We start from the raw sequence: 22,310 nt of genomic DNA, 5'->3' as shown, positions 1-22,310 counted from the left end.
CAAAGTCTACCTGTAATTCTTAGGGGCTTTGACATTCAAAATATGATTCCTCATGTATTTGTTATATCAGTGACAGAGATTGCCAATAAATTACACCATCATCACTGAGTCAAAAAGAAAAAAAAAATCTTTCACAGACCAATGCATTTGGATTTAGGAGCTTTGGTTAGTAAATGAGAAAACCTGGTCAGTCAGTCTTGATAAAAGGCGAGAGTCATGCCACATTCTTGGCAGACATCGTGTGCCTGCAAACTTGATTTATTTGGGCTTAATCTCACCAGTTTTTCACGAGTTTGGAATGTCTAGCTCCGTCTGCACTGCAGCCTTCGCCAGAGTTGACTCCAGTGTGGGCCTGCGAATGGCCCGAGGACGTTGTCGTCAGCCATCTGCTATCTTTGAGACACATGGCATCACCAGTTCCTTCTTTTTACCAAACTGTAGCAGCAAGCATCTTAAGCCCGCTTTGAAGAAAGACTTCACTTGTTTTTCCCCTGAAAACACAGCCAATTATACATGTTGGAGTGCATAACCTTGCTGGAACGACTGCGGTGACGACTCAAGCCGTGACTGTCTGCTCTGGTGAAGAGAATATGGAATTTATTTTGCTCACTCCATGACGCAGTAGCTTTTGGAAAAAGAGGGAATGAAAGGTATGCTAAGAATGACAGCCACTGATCATACGTTTGATTTCAGAGGGTGTGTAGATTTTATCTGGGACAAACACTACATGGCGTTTGACTCTTGAGCAACTCCAAAGGTAATTTCACAGGCAGTGACCAAACATCTTATGGGACATTTATCATTTTGGTCTCAAGATTAAATGCAGTTGTTATCTTCCAAATCTTGAATGTCTGCTGATGTTTAGTTCTAAAGATACCTTCTGTTTAGGAAAAACACCTTGATCTGGTAGAGAACAACTACATCTGTCCTCATGTGATTTAACACTAAAAGTCGATTGATCTCTCCCCATTCAAGTTGAATCTTTGAAGATAGTTCTGTGTATAATCTTTGAAACCAAGCATTTGTCCTTTGTTGCAAATGTTTCTGATCTTTTTGGCTGCCGTGCAAGATCACATTGTCCCTTTTCTCCTGTTACAATTGCAAGTATGTTGGGAAAGGTGTTGTTTATACAATCGTGTTCCTAATGCATGTTTTTTTTTTTTAAAGCAATTTTCAATTAGTGACATTGTGTAGCATGAATGACCTTGTGGTTTTTTTTGTTGTTGTTGAAGTGATGGAAACCTTGAGAGCTGTGCTGATATAGAGTGAGACATTGAGAAAGTCCTTTTCAGAATATGTTTGCTTTAATGGGAGAACAGGCAATGTACCTCAGGACCTTGGTTACGTGCATTGCTTTTGCCTGATTTTGCTTCTCACCCTTTCAAAGAAGTCTTTGGTACTCCAGTGGTTGAGGACAGCCTCGCTTGCTCTGATAGTATAGCCTCTGTTTTACCTTATGTAGAAAGATCATTTTCCCCATAAAGGCATCAACACCATGACTTGTAGGAAATTCCACAAACTTCAAAGTGGTGCCTTGGCAGTGGCAGCCTGGGCTGTGATAGGATTCTATACTCAGGCTGCTACTCACAATTCGGATGATTGTTGATTGTATTTTATGCCCTTTTCAAGATGAATATGTACATCTTTCATTCCTCAAAATGTTGTAACAGTTCAGTGGTTCCTGTTGTCACAGATGTTTTTTTTTCAGTCTGGCATGCAGCTTCCTTTGGACTGGATTGAAAAATGACTTCTCAGGGTCAGCGTTGAATAGTTGCACTGTAGAACATTGCTTTCCAGGCTTACCACGAATAGGAAAACACACTGGCATTTGTAGTTACAGGCAATTTAAAGTCTCCAAACCATCTCTCTTGAATGTCTTTGAATTATGGGAGGGAAATTATATGAACAGAACTGGAAGATAGAAAATGTTGGACCTCGGGAAAAAAATGTGACATTCATTGCTGAAAAGGGCAAATCGTACTCACCACTGAGTTGCTGTGCACAGTCACCCATTTCTTGAAGATAATTCCACAATTCCATCACTTATTTCATGAAATACAGGTGATTTTTCCATACCTGAGATATTCCCCCTTGTTTTAAGAGTACCCATAATATATACAGTATTACCTGGAAAGACCCATGTCAAGGCTGTTTCACAAAACATAGGTCAGCAATAATTTAAAAATGTACCTTTCAAACTTGAGTATTGCTCTTGATGCTCCCTGTTTAACAATCAAAAACATAGTTTAATTCGCTATTACAAGTAATAATAATAATAATAATAATAATAATAATAATAACAACAACAATAACAATAATTATAATAATAATAATAATAATAACACCTCAAACATATATAGCATATTTGGGGCAGTGGTGTCATAGTGGTTAAAGAACCAGACTTTGGACGCAGTTCACTAGTCCGTGCAGTGGATGGGTCACCACTGTCGGACCTTGACGCTTAAGACCAATTCATACGCCATAAGAACAAGATGAAAGTTCGGCAGTGCAGAGTCCTGTCGAACAAAATGACATAATTTCCTTCGGTGAGTTCCTTCTGGCCAAACAATTTTGTTTCGTCCTGGCTGAACTGTGTACGTGCCGCACTGCCGAAACTTTGGCCCTGAAGTGGGCTGCGTATGCGTATTCCAGCTCGCTAATTACTATCAGTCATATTTTAATCATATTTAGCTCGTAACATCGCTACTGTCTGAGCGCCACAGCTGGTTAAAATGTTGTGATGTACCTGAATGCATCACTTTGTTGGCTCCTGCAGTTAAAACCGGACAAACATCATGCTCGTACAAAAAGTCTCTCTTTCATTACTGAAACAGTTAAGTGAAATGTATTTCTTGCAGCACAGAAGGCAAAAAATAAACTGTGCAGTTGAAAAGTTAAAACGCCACTTCACAGATGTGTGGCTGCTGTGAGGGGGTGTGGCCTGCGAGTTCTGCAGCGTCTTACGGAATATGAACAGTCCGGCCGAAAAAGCTTTTTCTTCGGCAGCTTGCTGACGTCGCTGCCAAACTTTTGTCTTGTTCTTACGGCTTCAAAAAGGGAGTATACAGGAGCCTTTAACCCCATCAGCTCCCTGGAGTTAACTAATGTGGCTCCACCACTGCAGTAATGTGACAAAGGAATCCCCTCCAAAGAATTAGAACAGCATGATTATTATCATATTATTATCATTATTGGCGCTAAACAAACTGAAAGTTATTTACGTAATAACAAATGCTGAGGGACTGGAGGATAGATTTAATGGTCATTGCTATGTTATACAAGCCAAGATATTGACTCTCAAATAGGGATGAGCTGTATACTTGTTTCAGACGAGTATCCAGTACGGATAAAGCATTTTTTACGACTCCAAGCATAATAGGAGTAAAACTCGTCAATATCCATGCTTGTGTTGAAGGAAAATCCTCATTTGGTAACTGACTGTCTTCACGCTCTGTGATTGGCCAGTCACACACAGAGCCTGCCCCCCTTAAAGTTACCTGGTGAACTTGTTTCGTAACGTACGCGGTGCATTTGACAAGACAGAGCTGAAAACGGCTCGTGTTGCGCCGGTCACTGCCTTCACTCTGGTCACGTTTTTTTTTTACCGTCTGCTTGCTCTTAGTTTGACTGGTGGTATAAAGTCAGTTGAGAAACTTTGCTCGCATTAAACGCGGTGCTTTTGAGAAGAATACAGTGAACAAGGCTGACATATTATTTCCCTGTTTGCCGCCACTGGATATTTACATGAATCACCAGGTTCACACAGATCATTAAAAAATATTGTCTTACCGACCACTTACACACATACACATATAGCTGAACACAAGTAGCCTATATTAATATGTTTATTGCATATGGCTGGTCATGAAAATAAATATAATATAAATGTTCCAAATTAAGCTTTATACACTGTATATAGGATCTAGTTTTTTTTAAACATATAAAACATTGAATCTCAATTCTGAAGTTGTTCTCTAAATAGTTTTCAAATAAATAATAAATAAAGCAACTTCTGAGCAATCCATATCAATGTCAGACTTAAAATAATGTACCGATTTAAGTCCCACCCAGTTGCAATTTAGACACGCCCACTTCTGGCTTAGGCCCCACCCACTCTGAGTACGGATACAGATTATTTAGATGGTTGAACAGATACAGATAGCTCGTGGTGTACTCGCTCATCCCTACTCTCAAGCATCATTAGTACACCATTTGATTTGATATCTATTACCCTAGAATTATTTGAGATCCCATAATACGTTTTATCTCATAGCCATTATGCAATATCATACACAATATTCACAATGCATTTTATGTTATCTTAAATTTGTCATTTTCATTATTTATCACAAAAAATGTTTTTCCTCATATACATCTAATGCTTGTAATTTTGTATTTATGTAAAAATAACTACGGTAATAATATTTGCCAATTTCCACTGTAGTATGTTTTAATCAGTGTTAGATTGATCACATATTCATAATATATGCTTACATACAAGTTATTTGACCCTCAATCAGCATTCAAACTAAAATTGACCATTCAAAACAGATCAGCAGTATGTCTTCGACTGCCATTGAAATGGTCCTAATTATTATTCAGTGTTTTATCATTTTGATCAGGATTAAAGAAGTTAATCAAATCACAATAAGGCAGATCAAGAGGTAGAACTGACCCAAATGGAAAAAGGTGTTGATGGTCAAAGCATGTTGCATGACTCTTTTGTTATGTTCGACAATATGCACACATTGATGCACCATATATTCGGGCATCTTTCTATCAGATGCAGTTTGAGCTGTGGGTCAGGTGAATCTGATCACATTGACCAGGCTTTGCACCTATTTAGCATTATTAAACCGAGATTGGGTCAGATTGTAGATGTTCTGACCCAATCGTGTAAGCATCACAATTTGGCTTTTGTCAATGTTGCTTAAATCTTGGCACATTTATGATTCCAACACAACAACTTTGAAGGCCCGATCAGTGGTAGCATGTTGAATAAAGTGTGTTATTCACCTCATGTGTTGGTGGTTTTAATATTATGGGTGGTCTGTAAATATACTGGTCCTGAATGAAATTGACCGGTAAATGTGTTAGCTATGTGTGACTGCAGTTCATTTAGTCTCCATTACATGGAAATAATGGCAATATCCTTTAAGTATGATATCATGCATCACTCTTATGATGTGATAATGCGCACGGCAACAATTCCGCTCCTCACTACCCATCGTTTAGCATGTAAATCAGATTTACATGCATTAGGTTGTAAGGTGTCATTAAATCTGACGTGTTTAGTCTAGCCTCTGTATAAGTAGTAGTATAGAGTTGTTGGATCAGATTTTCTCGCCACATATAAAAACTGTAATCTGTTGGAGGGACAGGGTCATTTTTCACTCCAAGATTAGAAAATCGAAAAAGTAAGAAAATAAAATAACAGTCCTGTCATTCTATACACAAATATTGGAGGGTTTGGGAAAATACTGTTTGTGTAGAAGTGTGGCCAAAAGTAGACTTTGGCTGTTGGGGGGGGGGGGGGGGGGGGGGGGGCAGCTCCCAGGTACAGACTCAGTTGACAGTATATAAATATGGAGCAGAGCACTTCTTAAAAATAGTAAGCACACTCAGCAAAAATGTCACAGGATGCTGTATTTTAAGTTGGTGGACTGTGCACTCTGGCTCTTGCATTTGTAACTGAAAACTGTGGAATACAGCGCTCTGTGGTACAATGACCACGTAAAAATGAAGGTCTTTTTAATGTGCAGAGATGCCAGGGAGCCCAAGCTCAATGAAGATTTTTTTTATTATTATTTCAATCAGCAATGGCATTTATAATAACACATTGCGAAGCAAATAGGTTTGAGGTTTGCGCTGCAAAGGAAAGGCTGTATGGTTATTCTGATTCTGCTTTCTGCCTCCATATTTGCTCCAACGTTGGACGTGTCCACCAGCTCTGCCGGCCAAAAAAATCAGATAGCAGCAAATGTGTTATATTAAATTTTATGTTTCAATTTGGCAAATCCGCCTCTTATCTGCAAAGGGTGCACTTTTATTATGCGGCCTTTGTCTGCCCTCTGCATTGGCATGCCTTCAAAAATAGGCAAATGTTTTTGTTAGGTGTAGACATGTCACCAGTAAGATGCCATAAAAGCCTTCCTCTATGCCCTGCTTCTGTTCTGGAGATAACTGGTTAACGCCAGTTGGTGCATGAGTGAATGTGTCCATGCGTGCATGTGCCAGGCTGAAAGAAATATTCAGATTTTATGTACCCTACTTCCAGGGAGCTAAATTTTTCATTGAGTCATATGGTCGACACTCATGTGGGGAAAGGCAGGCAAATGAGTTGAGTAGTGAGTGCTCTTCACTCAAGCTGCTGTGTTGCTTTTCCTCTGGTAAGTGAAGGAGCCGGGGCTTTACTCGGGTCTTCTTTTGAGAGTAATCAGCAGTTTGGAATAGTACAGTGTTGAGATGAACCTTATACTCGGATTGTGACAATCCTATTAGGCAAACACTGCACGCTGTTAGTGTGACTCAAATTGGCTACAAGTAGTCTGGCTGCTCTCCAGGCATGACTCAAGGTGACGGCACAACACAACGCGCAAACCTACTGTCCAGATCAATAAAGCCATATTCAAGGCACAGGGAGCATAGCCATTTGTTTAATGTGGTACTGTGTAATGAAACCAAATAGAGAGCGAGTGAGAGAGACAGAGGGAGCAACAGCAGGAAGGAAAAATGAGGCCAGACCAGCAGTATGGTGTGCGGCTCAGTTAAAAGCAAAAGAAACTGTCCATAACCATGTCTTTGGCAATTCTTTCACCATAATCTCTTCTTAGATATGTCAGGAGTGGAAGGCTCATTGGGAAAGGCTGAAAAACACAGAGACAAACACACACATTCACCGACTTTACGAAGCAATGCACAGCGGAGAAAGTCATGAGCTGTGTGTTAAGAGATGAGGAGTGAAGACACTTGAAGTAGCATAGTTTTCTGCAGCTTTGGTTCCCTCCCCGTGCTGCGTGGTGGTCCTGGTACCCGCGGAGAACAAAACCCAGATGCCACAACAGCGTATGAGTAGAGAGAGAGAGAGAGAGAGAGAGCAAGATAGATAGAAGGAATGCACGGAAAAAAATAGTATTGCAGGTCAGTGCTTGCATCATGAAAAGAATTATAGTTCATATCGCTGGAGCTGTGCTCATGTCCCCGTTTATATTCAGTTCTTGTTCACTTTCTTTTATCTTTTAATGCAACCATTTGTCTCATTGTCTAACACAGTGGCAGAAAAAAAAAGGCAGCATCCTATTTCCTCACAAGTGTGAATAAATCATAGATTCTACTCAGAATCCTTGACTGTGGCTTCATCTAATCCATTTTAAATCCATGTGTGTGAAGTCAGTGATCACACACGCACTGTAGGTTTTCACCCTAAAGTTAAATAAATAGACATGCCCAACAAAAGTGTCTCTGTCAATATGAATGGAGTTCATCTTATTGAAGACTTTATTATTTGATTTTTTGGTGGGGAGGCAAAAGGAGTTGCCCTTCCTCGGCAGTGGCTGATTGATATTGTGGTGACTTGCTGTGAACTCCACCGGCAGCTCGGCTGAAGAAGCACAGCAAAAAGCATGTCAGTTGCTATCAAGCGGTACAATGCAATTTAGGTGTCAAGTCTGAAAAAAAATACATGCTTGTTGAAGATAGGTGAAAGGTAGAATGAGTAAAATGTCCTGAAACAAACCTGAAACAAACCTGCAAACACGTTTTATGAATGCTGTTTCTCAGAATCATCCCTACAATTCATTACTGAATTCTGTTATACTTTCTTTGAAACCATTTACTGAATTAGACATTGGTTTTCTCAGGGCAAGGGAGGTAGGACTGGGTTATCTTCCACATTAATTCATTTGCCCTCTGCAGCTTATTCAGGGGCCATATATTTTGCCTGCTTTACACCAGATAATCTATCACTGTGAGCATCACTTTTAAATCAGAGTTCCATTATTGTTTCACAGTTTTATCAAAGCTGTCCTCACTGTGGCATGAAGGTGAAACAAAACTGAATACTTTTTTTTTTTCATCACTGTTTCGGCTTGCTAATAAATTGTCTACAGTCAAGACCATTATGAGATGGTGTAATATGTGAAAAAAAACGTGTTTTGAATTCAAATGTTTTTGGGTAAAATTGCAGTAGATACTGTATACAGCTTGCATATTGCATGTCTTTTATGGTGTTACATGTTTTTCTTTTATAGTGAAAAGGTAAAACTGAAATGTAAACTGAAGTGTATCAGACTCTGACGGGTGTCACAGTCAGTCAGCCGCATTTGCTGACTATTAGGATCATCGAGTGTCACCAGTCATTCCAATCAATACGGAAAGATCGTCTTTAGGACTTGACAAGTCCTTGCCTGTGCATCATGAGTGCTGTTTTTGCTTTATTCTCACCGCCTCATGCAGGGTTTCCTAGCCCCAGTCCTCAGGGACTTGCATCCGTTTTACACATCTCCATGTTCAAAACACCAGTTTCAAAAGAAGTGGTTGGCTGTTCATAACAACACATTGATGTGTTTATAGTTTGACTCTGACAGCTGAAAGTGTTTAAAAATCTGTCAATAACCCCACTCCCAAAAAACCCCAAAAAACTAAATCGAAATTGCTGTTGAGATATTGACTGTACTTGTGTTACAAATGTTATTCTATCATTCTATCAGATGTTATCATTAATACAAAAAAGTAGCACTTTGTTATTTTTCTCACAGGTGATGTGGAGGGGATTCTCAGATTTTTGCATCACTGTGAACAGGCTGTTATTCCAATATTGTGGGTGCTTTTGAGTCACATGTGTAGTAAACCTAAATATTCTTGTGCTGCAGTGCTACTGAAATATTTAAATGTGAATCAAGCCAAAGTAGAAGTATTGTACCTCCCAGGCATCAAAGCAATTTTGTTCACAAAGAAATTAGTTTTTATACCTTCCCAGGGCCACAGAAATATGTAAAAGTCTGTTTTTGCCTGCAAAAAAGAAAAGAAAAGCTTAGAAGGAGCAGATAGGCTCACAGATACGTGTTGACTGCTGGCCAGAATAACTGAACCTGTCAGAGGCATTTATAGCTTCTACAAGATCAGAGGGTGAAAATGTCAAAAAAAAAAGTAAAAGAATAATTCGATACTGTATAGTTCCCAATAGTGCATGACTGCAAGCCTTGGGGTGCGTGTTTATTGGGAACCTGTGAGTGCAGGTCAAAACATTCTGTAAAACATGGTAATTACTGCACATGCACCTTTGTTGACACGGAAGTAGTTCGGCAAACCGTGCATGCGCACTTCTAGATTTACTGTGGTGTCTTAAAAGATGGTGTTAAGAATAAAATGATTCCGTGTGTCCAGAGTCTCTGTCCGCAGACCCGACCTCTTCCGCTGACCCGCCTTCCACCTGATGGCGCACAGTGCCCGGCGAGAAATCTCCCTTTGCCTCGCCAAGGCACAGACACGGAGGGATGAGGGCCGCATGCCGAGTTTCCAGCAACGGGGAGAGGGGGCAACAGGGGGGGGGGCTATGAGGGGCAATGGGATGACTGTGCCCCCAGCTGTTGTTTCTGCATTTACGCACCCACTGCAAAATATCATAGTTTATCAGTTCAGTTTGTTCTTTCTTTCGCCACATCTTTGTAAAGGTGGCGTGCACTTCTATTGGGAACTATACCATATGTACTTTTCTGGAACACTGAAAATTCCTCTGTATCCATGTTAACAAATTAAAATTAAAATTGAAATATTATTGGTATTTTTTCCCCCTGAACTAAGGTGGGCAAAACAGAACTTTGATGAACTCACCTTCAACTTCTTCAACTTTCTCTTTCATTTATAGACCACAGTGAGGGGTCACAGAGGGGCCTGAGGTCACTGAGGGGCCCGGAGGTGATTCTAGCTGACTATGAGCAAAAACAAGGGACATCATGAATAGTCTGCAACAACCCATGATTTGTATTTTTGTATTTTTATTTATTTATTTTTTTGCTGTTGTTGTCATCGTCTTATTGCTTAATATTAAACAACAACATCGTTTAGTGAGCTGTCACTGAATGAGTAATCATTATTGGTTTTTACTGGCCTGGCAAATGCAAAAGGGGAAATGTTTATTAATTTTTTTTATTTGTACAATCTGAAATGATTAGCCTGCCTGTATTGGAATTGCTTAATGTCATCTTGGCCTCAGAAAGAGCTGTTTTCGTTTCAGTCTATGCATCATGAGACTGTAATGCACTAACACACAAGTTCTCCGACATGAATCTTAGGAAAATACCATAGATATGAATTATCTATGATAATAAATATCAAAGCAAATCCCAGGAGTGAAGACTGAATATCTTGACATTCCTGACGACCTGTGCCGTGGGTGTCATTTCCAACTCTAGGCTGCATGCTGGTGGCAGGAAATGAAAGGTTAGGTGTGCATTTTTCTTGTTTATCAACAGCCAACAACAAAACAGCCACAACATAGGAGTATAAATGATCTGTATCCACACAACATGAGAAGAAGTCATAAGTGTTACCAAGACACCTTCAACCCTAGAAATAGTACAGTTTACAACAATAATATATGAAGTGCAAAAAGGGAGCTGGTTTATATTCAGCACACTGAGACGCGCTGCTTTTTTGTCTCTCTGCTACGTTGTTTTAGTGTTAATGGTTTCTAATTATATGTCAGAGAGCAGTTCTTCCTTGTGCTACAAAAGGCAAAAATGCTTATGGAAATAGCATGACATTAACTGTTTCCTTATTTGACAGATGTGTAATCATTTATTGTTCGCAAAGGCATTCTGAATGATGTCGGACTATAGTAATTTTGCATCAACTAATTCATCTGAAATGCTCTTCTATGTCCAAATTGTAAAAACTATGTATTTGTCAGTGATCTTGTTTCAGTAATATCTTTGTTTGAGTTTTTTTTTATATACTGAAAGGTCTGTGAAATACATCACATATAAGAAATCCTATAGTGGACTCATTGATCAAAACATTATCATAATTACCATCTCTGTTTTTATAATTACCTTTTTAGATGCATCATTTTTTCCAATTTAGTGGATGATGACAGAGCCACGCTTTGCCTTCCTCTGGACTGCTAATTTCTTGATGCCGGGTGTACATCATTTGTCTTGCACCAAAATCTATTCTGAATGGAAGGCTTTCATTAAGTCATCCAATAATGAGCCTGTTTGTCAAGTACAAATGCCACGACTGCTGAGGGCAGTCATTCAAGGGCACATTTTCTGTGCAGTGTCAATTGCGCTGCTCTGTTCACCTAATACAACAGAAAAAAATATATATATATATCTCGTTTCCCCTGAAGATTATTACCTCAAATTGAGAAATTAGCATGAGTGTCATAGAATACTGAACAGCTTGGATCTACCGAAATCTAGACGTTTTTGTAAGCAATTTGTGAAATTGTGACGTGTGTATTTCTGTACTTGTCCATGCTGCTACTGCTGATGCGCATCCTGCTTTTGCTAGTTGGACAATATGCATTTTTAATTGAACCCTCAGGTCTGCTCGGAAAACAAACAGTCAATTCACACTTTATGGGGTTTTACCCCGTCTAATCAATACACCGATCCCAGCTGGGTCTCTGACACTGTCTGTCAGCAGGTCATCTTGTAGCACTGATAACACCACTCTGTTTCTCTATCTCTCTGTAATGGAAAGGCCACATGCCAGATAACTAATTAGCCTGTTGGACAGTTAAATTTCTGCAAGAGAAGGTGTTCAACACAAGTCCTGCTGATGGAAGCAGCAAGCCTCCTGCTGCTGAAGGACAAGAAGACCATAGAGTCACTAAGAATAAGCTCCAAGTAATCTCCCTTGAATTTTCAAGTGCCGCCTCCCTTAATTTCTCCATTAACTTTCTTTTTATATCGACATTAAGTGTCTAGTGCAGCATACAGTTCATCTTTTACCCACTTTGCTGTCGCATGGACTGTCTAAATATGTCAATGTGGCAGAATATTCAAATCACTGACAAAGGAATGTATGCTCATGACTGTCATTTTAGAATGGCACCTGTCAAATATTCTGAAAATTGTCAAATTCTAGCAAAAAATGAAAAAAAAAATTTATTCAAGAAGTTCACATTTTGGAGGGAGCAAAATGTACTGTGAGAGCAAGACAAGTGGGTCAGAGATTCTTCACAAAATGTCTCTTCAGGGATGTACTGGTTATGTACGACTGTACTGGTTACACACCTACAAAAGTAACCCAAAGAGTCACAGCAGGTGAACTTTTCTCAAGGCTGATGAATGTCTGTTGAGAATAAAAGCTGGACATCTGTCAACCTGAAGGATGACTGGCAAGGTGTCAGAACTTACGATATGCTTTGTATGGGGCTGTTTACCTGGAGGTTCATCAAATCTTGTATTGTACAAATAGTACTACTTTTTTGGAGAACACAAAAAAAGTGATAACTGTGTGATGGCTTTCAATAACCTTTTGATTCTAGTAGCGATGCAGATGTTGTCTTTGCATTTGCTGATGCAGACAGTGGAGGTCCCTTCTCGGCATTGGGATTTCCCTATTGTAAGGTTGTATTTCAGCAGCATAATGCATCCTGCCATACCAATGAGGTTGTTTAGGAAAGGTTTGAATAGGATGACAAAAAGCTGGAAGTGAAGACGCGGCATCCCACCCGTGCAAATCTCAGTATAATCAAATATCTGCTCGACCAACAAATCTCATCTATACTGTCGTAAGCCCAGACTTCAAAAGCCTTGATCTAGTTATTTTATCAGTGTTTCATATCACAACAAATCTATGCGTCAATGGTTTAGAGCTGTTCTGGTCACACAAGGGAATAGGGACATAGTAGTTGGTGGTTGGCTTTAATGTTGTGTCTGATTGGTATGTAGAAGCAGAGAAGTCAAGAATGATGTAGCACCTCGTTGTTTCCTCACCATCACCCTAACCACACCCTTGGGCAGGTGAATGCAAGTCTGACATATTACATACAGCATGTGCAACAGTCTCCACTGCATCATGGGCCAATGTAATATATTATGCCTCTGAAACACAGGGGGGACTGCAAGCGGAGACGTGATACGCATGCAGCTGAAGTTCGCATCGGAGAATGTGTTGAATTATTTAATACCAAACAAGGTCTGGGTGAGCGCCGAGGATAACAGTTCATTTAGGTAATGCATGGTGAGAGCACTGTCAAATTTCCCCCTAGATACATTCTTAACACTTCCAAAGGAACAGAAATACTAAGCCACGTTGTCTGTCTTCAGGAAATATTGCAATATACCAATATTAATAATCCTTATAATCCTTGAAAACATTTCAGTCTCATATTGTGTTTTTTTTCTTGTTGTTGTTTTTTAATAACAAATCATAAACCTTTTCATTGGTGTATAATTGTGTTTTTCACTATTTTCTTTTACCTTCTTCATAATCACAATATGATTTACAACACACACACACACACACACACACACACACACACACACACACACACACACACACACACACACATATATATATATATATATGTATATGTATACATATTAGTGCTGTCAATTGATTAAAATAATTAACTAATTAATATCACAATTTTCTGTAATTAATTGCATTGTTTTTCTACTGAAGACTGAAGTTTGTAATGGAAATATATTCAGGGAAAACCATGGAATTAATGTCGACTCAACACACAGAGACTATATTTAAATTCAAAGACAATTTTTATAACATCCTTTTAGCTTTGTGGGAATGCTGTTTGTCTCCAAGATTAGCAGAATAATACAAACCTAAATAAATAAATTAATAAACATCTAACATGAAGTCTGGGTTGTGTTCGAGTGCAGGTCCACCACTTTGACCAAGTTTTGAACTTTTTACATGAAGTAAGTGGCAATAATATATTCTCACACACGCATGCACGCACGCAGGCACACACACACACCCACACACACACACACACACACACACACACACACACACACACACACACACACACACACACACACACACACACACACACACACACACATATATATATATTAGTGCTGTCAGAGGAGAAATGTATATTTTATCTGCAAGTATTTCCTCCAGCTGTAGCAGTTTGGTGGTTCCTGGTCAGCCAACATGGCAACCGGCTGTTTTGCTGCAGAGTTACTTCTGTAGTCATTAAATTCAGCTTTACAAAGCAAAGCTAATGACTTTCATTTTCTCAATCAGCCGTCAGGGAACTTTTTAAATTGAAACTTTCTGCCTTAATATTTTTCCACTCGATACTATGCTGCTCTGTAGTCACATTGCTGTGTCCAGAGATGCTGCACATGCTGCTGCTCCGGTGAAGGAGTAAAACAAAAAACGAAAACTGGAAGTAAACAAAACTGCGTTAATTCTGTTAAAGAATTTTTAAGGAGTTAAAAGTTTCAAATTAATTAATTAAATTAACCATGGAATTAATGTTGTGTTAAGTTAATTAATTAATTTGAAACGTTTAGCTTTATTTCTATCGGTGTACTGCCTACAAGACATGATAGTATAGGACCTCTCATTTGTATGTTTGACTTTGAAAGCTATTTAGTACCATTTGTGTGCCACTTATGTCGAGCTGGAGATCCCTAACTAAAATAAATGATGGTTTATGTCTTGTGCTGTGTCTTCTCGGCGAGCCATGCTGTGCACCATAAACAAGCCACAAAGTGCAATAAATCCCAGACCAAGATGTATTTCCTTCACAGACGGCACAATCCTAATCTATCCTAATACACAATAACAATATCAGTACTGTGTAGTTTCAGTGTAATATAAAGCCGAGGGATGCAGCCTGAATGAAATGGCTAACAGTGTGTGTCTACAATATGAGAGTGCCTGCTGGGTTTTGAGTGACAGTGGACACTGGAAGGGGCTTGTTTGTGTTTCGTTTCTTGTTTTTTGGTTTTTAAATCTCAGCCTTTTTTGCAAAAGAGTAGCTCTCCCCCCAGCGTTTGCACAGTGTCGTCTCAGCTTAATGTTTGCTTCCAGCAATCCCACATCTTCAACACATGCTGCAAAGCACCAGGGGCTTCACAAAGTCATTTTCTGTTGCTTATGTTCCAAATTTTCAGGCGTGAGCATATTGTCTTGCTTCATAAGACACCAGTCAACCCGCATTTTCCAAGTGTCAGTAAAATAATTCAACTCATTAGGCTTCCAATTCTTATCAGTTGTTTATGGGATCGCAAGAAGCAGAACTTTATTGGTGGGTGATTCCCTCAGGCTCTCCCCTGGCTTTTTATCTGGGCCTGTATCTCTGTATCTTGTGTTCAGCTTACTGTCATCAAGGAGCCCTTTCTCATCTTCATCCACAGCAGTTATCACTGTCCCTATTAACACACAGCACTAGTGAAAGAAGCCAGCAGCATCCAAGTGATCTTATCAAGGTCATCCCCTGGATAGTGCTGAGGAAAATAAAACAGATAAGAGATCTTCCATAACTTAATTAGCTTTTTATCACACAATGCAATTACAAAATTGTCAAGCAGTCAGTATAAGAGGCCAGGAACACTTTGAAGGAACTAACAATAACAAAGTGGTCAATGCCACTGAGAGAGCGATGGCCCTTTTCATCTCCTCGGCAAAGGGGTTGTAACTCAGTACTGAAGGTAAATCAGAAGGAGCAATGTGGTTTACTTAGCATCTATTGAGTAATGGTAGCCCAATGCAGAACATACCATTCTGAGGCCAGAGCACCCACTGAGATGCTGATAAGAGAGATTAATGGTGTTGTCGGAGTGGCTGGCATACGATCAGTGCTTGAGCAACCCAAATGTGTCTGCTATCTAAAGCATCTGTATCCCTACGAAGCATTGAGCTGGATGAGGCAAAAGGACAAGATGTCACATGAATAAATAAAGCGCCGAGAACAGGGGGGGGTAAAACGGCCCCATGCCCCAACATTCTGGTCCATGCACAAAACCTGCATTAACACAACACATGAGGAAAGGGATACAAACGTGGGGAGAAGGGGGGGTGTATAAATGTATAAATAAATCAAAAGGTTAAGCAGAGAAAACACAGAGTTTGAATTGCAGTCATACTGAATATGGAAACCTTTTTGCAAGTGTGCTCAGAATTTGCATGGAAATTGCATTTTTGTCCCGTGCTCTGTGTGTGTGTGTGTGTGTGTGTGTGTGTGTGTGTGGGTGCGTGTGCGTGCGTGTGTGTGTGTGTGTGTGCGCATGTGCATGTGTGTGTGTGTGCGTGTGGTAGGTGGGCTTGAGGTCTATTATCGCCTTTGTAATCTCACCATTGCAGAGAATCAGGCACTGAGTTTTTGATGTGATCTGCCCTTTTTTTCCCCCTCACTATCATTGATCGTTCATGTTACCCCAGGCAGTTGTCTCATTGGCAGAAGCAACACCAAGTGAGGCATGATCAACTATTCTTATACACTAAAGAAGCATGGTGCGTTACACTATATGGCTGAAACTCACTTTTCATGTAAGATGAAAGAGAACCTCAACTTGCTTCTATGCATTAGTTCCTTCTGCACCATCAAGTGTAAGAGCAACTTCTTACAATTGATGAAAAACACGAACACTGTTTGTTCACCAAGAAGCCCTCTGTTTTCTGGTCATTGTATCCATCAGCTTAGCTTCCTGACTGACTACCTTTTGTAGTCAAACTATTGTTTTTCTCACACTGCTACGCTTTGAATTGATGTTTTCATCACGGTTAAAAGCAAACTTTCACTGGTTTGGAGGAGTGACCACCGACAACATCTGGGCCGACAGGAGAGCCATGTTCTTTCTCAGTGACAGTTTCAGAATGTCAGTACATTTTTACTAAACTTGACTTAGTGAGAACTTATTGTACTGCCACAACCAAATTTCTTAAGCGTAGCATCTCATAATGATTGCACATAATGGATTTAAGAGGATTTTCTTATTCTGAGAAAAGTGAAATAATTTAAATGTGTAAAGGATGAAATGTTTGATTCTATATTATGTCCACAAATGTATCAATTCGTAAATGAATGTAAGCAATATAGTACATGGAGTGTTCTTTGTAGTATGAGAAATATCACAGGTACTCACTCCTTATGTGGGCGTTTATGATCTCCCATGCCATTGCTATGGCTTTTGAGTTCCTGCACAAACAGACACGACAGCGGAGGAAGTGATGTCTGCTGCCATGTAAATGGACTGTGACAGCTGGTGAACAGAGTGACGTGAGCTCACTGTGCTCCACTGAGGAAGGTAGGTGGCAGTTGATTGATCCTTTTCAATTCTCATCTGTGGACTATGAGTGATGACGCCGTCAAGAAAACAGAAAAGAAACAACATTGCATTGGATTTGTGAAAAATGTCTCCCCTTCGTTTGCATAAACGAGTAAATGTTTGAATTATACAAAGTATCACAATATATACTCTTTTTTTTTAATGGCTAAATTTAAGTGAAAAAACACAACCCACTTTACACTGTGGTGCATTCAATGTTTAAGTGAAAGTATCATTCATTCATATGGCTTCTTTGACATGTGACTGGATTGGTGGGAAGATGGTTTGTTTCTTGGAAAATGACTTTGTCATACATGAATATTTGAATGGCGTTCCTACTTTGTGAAGAGATGATGGAGTTAACATAAGTAGGAACCAGTTCAAAGCATTGCATTGAATATTGGTTTGAAGATTTGCTGAAAACAGTTCATTTCGTGCTGCACAGTTATGGCTATAGAGAGAGTTGGTTTGATGGATAGCAGGTAACAGTGGCTTTATTTACTGAGAGAACCTGGGACTGAAATGCTTTGGCACCGTGTTTTAAAGCCCTTTCTTGTTTCTGGCGTTATCGTGTATCTGAGAGTTGGTCCTGTTATAACTGAAGTGTTAGTTGCACTGATAACAAAGTGTTCCACTGCAAGTAGCAGGAGGATGGGCTTTGTCTGTGATTGATCTTCAGTACAGAAACCTCCAATGTGCCTTTGGCACCCTGTGAATACTCTTGATTGATCACTTCCCAATGATAACAATACATTTTCTTCAGTACTGTAACTCCCAGCACATGTGGCGGGGTGTAATTTAATGTACATTAATAGCTCAGCTATTCTGTTGCCAATCTGCAGCCTATGGCAGCGATAGCAGATAGTTCAAAGTCAGAAAACTGTATGCTATCAATCTGAGCGAAGACTATAAGTGCTCTTTTCAATACATGAGACGTGCACTGCATTCAAGATGCTTCTATTTGCATTACTTAAAAGCTGCTTAATACACTTGACTGGTTGGATGGTTTCATAGTTTCCAGTGCTGTTTAAATTATTTCAGCTATGTTTTAAGCATACAGTATGCGGGAGCCAAATCTCTACCATATTTATCAACCCTTTCCATGCTCTGCGCATCCATTGAGAGGCCCTGATTACCCTGATGCATTATTCATAGTCAGCGGGTCTGGGATGACTGTGTAAAGAAACAGGGTATAATTTAAAGGGTGGGGAATAGAGGCTTGGCCTGTCTTGGAGTGCAGCCTGTCCCTCGGCTGAAACCAGCCTTTTTGTAATCTGCCTGGCATTTATCAGCAGGATTTGCTCTAATGGGGATGTCATTGGAGGATGAGAGGAACCGTCTCACTGGGCTTCAGAAGTGGGGCCATGATGGAGATGGAGAGTCATGTAAAGATTAACCATATCTACAAATGAGAACTCTAGTCACATTAGAAAAGGGAAATTGTTACTTAATTGGTGTCCTATTCATCATATTACACAAAAGAAGCCTATAGAGACCGAAGAGTTGTTGGCCTCACTTGCTAACTGATGCAGGATCACTCATTTTGAGTGTCCAGTGAATCAGCCCAGGATCACAGCTGGTATGTTACAGGGTGATGATGATGACAAATGGATTTGTGTTGGTGGTTAAAAAGAGGAAATAACACACACACACACACACACACACACACACACACACACACACACACACACACACACACACACACACACACACACACACACACACACACACACACACACACACACACACACACCAACTGATTGGTTGGTTTTAAATGGCTGGTGTTGCGACTCCTCCTCCATGCTGTACTTGGGACCCTGCAGTGGCTTCTGAACTTGGATCCTCTGGCCAGTTTTCATCAAAACTGAATTTTCAGGCTCAATTCTGGAGACATTTCAGACTTGGTCTTGTCCAGTTGTAGCCATCATGAATTAGAAAAAAACACGATGTTTGTAAAATATATGTAAAAGAGAAGAAAATAGGTAAAGAAATCATAGTGAAGCTTTCAGTTCACTGGAAATGGCCAAACATTCTGTTAGGCAGTCACAGATAATCCAAAGCTATATGCAACAAAGTCATCCATGGCAATATACAAACCAGTGAAAACACTCAGGTTAATCCTAGAAATGTCTACAACATAAATTAAAGGCCACTGTGAAATCTTTTGTTGGGAGATTAAAAAAACAGTGGCCTACTTCACGTGAATTAATTGAGGCGAAGCTTACACCTCTGGGCACATAAACAGTAGCTTCTCTACTTGGAAATAGGATTTTATGCTTAATACAAAAACACGCATAGAATCAAGCAAACACACGTGCTCTTAAATCCACACAAAATCACACACACGCACAAGCCTACAATATAGGCCTGCACAAACATAAGTAAACATCCCTGGGGCATATGGCAGACATTAAACTGTATGTTTTCTATGCAACTATTCAAAGGAGATATTGTGCCATGGCAGGTAAATCAATTCTTTCCACTTTGCCATGCAGTTACACCTCACCATGGTGTGTGCGCAAAAGTATATATATATGGCCTATATATATATATATATTAATGCTACAATACGTAAAATGTAAAATACAAAATTAGGGGATGTCCTAAAGTGCCCCCCCCCCCCTTTTTTTTTTTTCTAAATAACTTTATCCAAGTTAGTGTGAAGTCAGAACCTATTGCAGCCAACTCTTGGAAATTTGAAGGGCACACCTTGAACAGGTCACCAATCCATTAAAGGAAAAATACCAACATGCAGACTATCATTCCCACGTACACACTCACCCCTACAGGCCATTTAGACTCACTAGTTAAGTTAACAACCATGTCTTTGAATTGTGGGAGGAATCTGGAGTATTTAGGACAAACCACACAGGCACAAGGAGAATAGACTTGTTTAATGAATTTTCCTCACTTTTAAATTGTCTAAAGACACAATCTATCCATCTTCTTAACTGCTTTGTGCAGCTTAGGGTCACAGAGAGCTGGAGTTATTCCCAGCAGACGCTGGGCGAATGGCAGTGTAGTCCTTCGACGTGTCCCAAGCCTATCAGGCTCCTAACGCCAAGCGACATTCGCACACACTCACACTCTCATCCTACATGCAATTTAGAGTCACCAATTATCCTGTCTTCAGAGTGTGGAAGGAATTTGGAAAAACCTGGGTAAAAGCCAAGCACACACACACTGAGAGAACATGCAAACACTTAATGGACATTATAAATTAAACTGGCTACAGTGGTAACTCTTACAGTGAAAGGCGAAACACAACACTTGGAATTCAAGTCTGCAATGCCAGACAATTCTTTATGTGCAAATTAACACAGTTGAAGATGTATTTTCTATTGTCATCTATTTTAGCCTGATGATATTTCAGTTTTTTTAGAAATTAATCAGAATTTTGTGAATAATTTATCATCCGTTCTGACATTATTGTCTTGGTAGTGGCTGTCAGAGAGGATTTGTTCACTTCTCCCAAAGAAGAAATATTGTTGTAAATGAACAAACTGGAATTAAGATGAGAATTGCATCCCTGAAATTTTTAATTTTACTGACAGCCTGTTTAGTAGTCATTTAGGCAATCGTACAGTGCAGAAAGGCAAGCTGGGATTTGAATCATGTTAATATCACAAGATAAAGAAGTACAGTAATAATCTGCAGAAACAGCAGGCAGCTGCCGCCAAAGTTATGCCCCTATAGAGTGTACGAGCAAATGAGAGCAAGTCTGAAAACCCTGTTTGAAAAATGATCATATAGAAACTATAAGCAAACTGTGACAAGAGCTTAACAGTCATTAAGTGCTGACCACAACCACACTTAGGATGTCTTGATCTGTCTTAATCTGACACGGCTTGGTAATATCCCATCATTAGTACACTCCAAGTCCATCAGGCTTTTAAAAAAAAAAAAAAACCAACCCCCCCCCCCCCAAGAATTTCAGCCAGGCAAAAATATGCATGTTGCATTCTGAGTGAATCAGCTACTGTTGGTATGTGGATATGAAATAAAATGTATTAACATTTGTTCTGTTCTGTGCACATAAAAAAAGACAAATATTGTTGGATGGTTTTACTGTAATGAGGACTGCTGCACTGGTGATGCAGTCAAGGGCAATGTTGTGGAGCCAACAGACGGCTCCGTCGCTGGCAAGGGCCAAGTGACAAGAGTTTCTACACTGTTGGCTTGCATTTGGGCAGTGAACAGGACGAGCCTGAACGACAGAGGGAATTAATAAAAATCCCTCAAAGCGAGAGAGGATGCAGCAGAGAGGCTCTTGCTGAGAGGTGCTTCTGCAGAGGAGGATGCTCTACACATACTCAAAACACACGCACTCACGCACACACACACACACACACACACACACACACACACACACACACACACACACACACACACACACACACACACACACACACACACACACACACACACACACACACACACACACACACACACACACACACGCACATACACACAGACAAACGCATGTTGCGTGTGTTGTCTGTTTCTTTTGCTCATTTCAATGATGTGCATTTATTTCTTTTTTCCTGTCTTTTTTCCACCTCTCAATTATAGTCAACCGAAAAGGTAATGGCTTTTTTTTTTTTTGTGCACTTCAATTTTCAGCCTCAAGTTGATATGAATCCTCATTTTGTAAGTGAAAGCTTAGATCAGACTCCACAATAGTTGTTTCAGGACCCCACAAATAGAGAGATACAAAATCACACACGCTTTTATTTTGTATGGCATCTGTTATTTTCTTCGACATGGTCACTGAATGCGTGGACAGACGTTCAAAGGAACGCAAACTCAAACTCTATATGTTTCCGTGTCCACGGCATTATTTTCAAGATTCTACAACATGCACAATATACCTTCCATTACCATACTGTCTCGTTCAGGTACAACTTGACTGTTTTTCGACTGAAAAATATGTTAGTTTTTATCTTGTGGTACTTACTAATTATGAAAAATGGAAGCAATGCTCATATGTTGATGTATTGTATAACAGTGTTGACTATGAGGATTATTTGGTGAAACAAATAAATAGCTCAT

This window comes from Blennius ocellaris (assembly GCF_963422515.1).
Source record: "Blennius ocellaris genome assembly, chromosome: 1".
Classification (NCBI taxonomy): Eukaryota; Metazoa; Chordata; class Actinopteri; order Blenniiformes; family Blenniidae; genus Blennius; species Blennius ocellaris.
The sequence above is the reverse complement of the archived record's forward strand: the minus strand, read 5'-3'. Positions refer to the sequence as shown.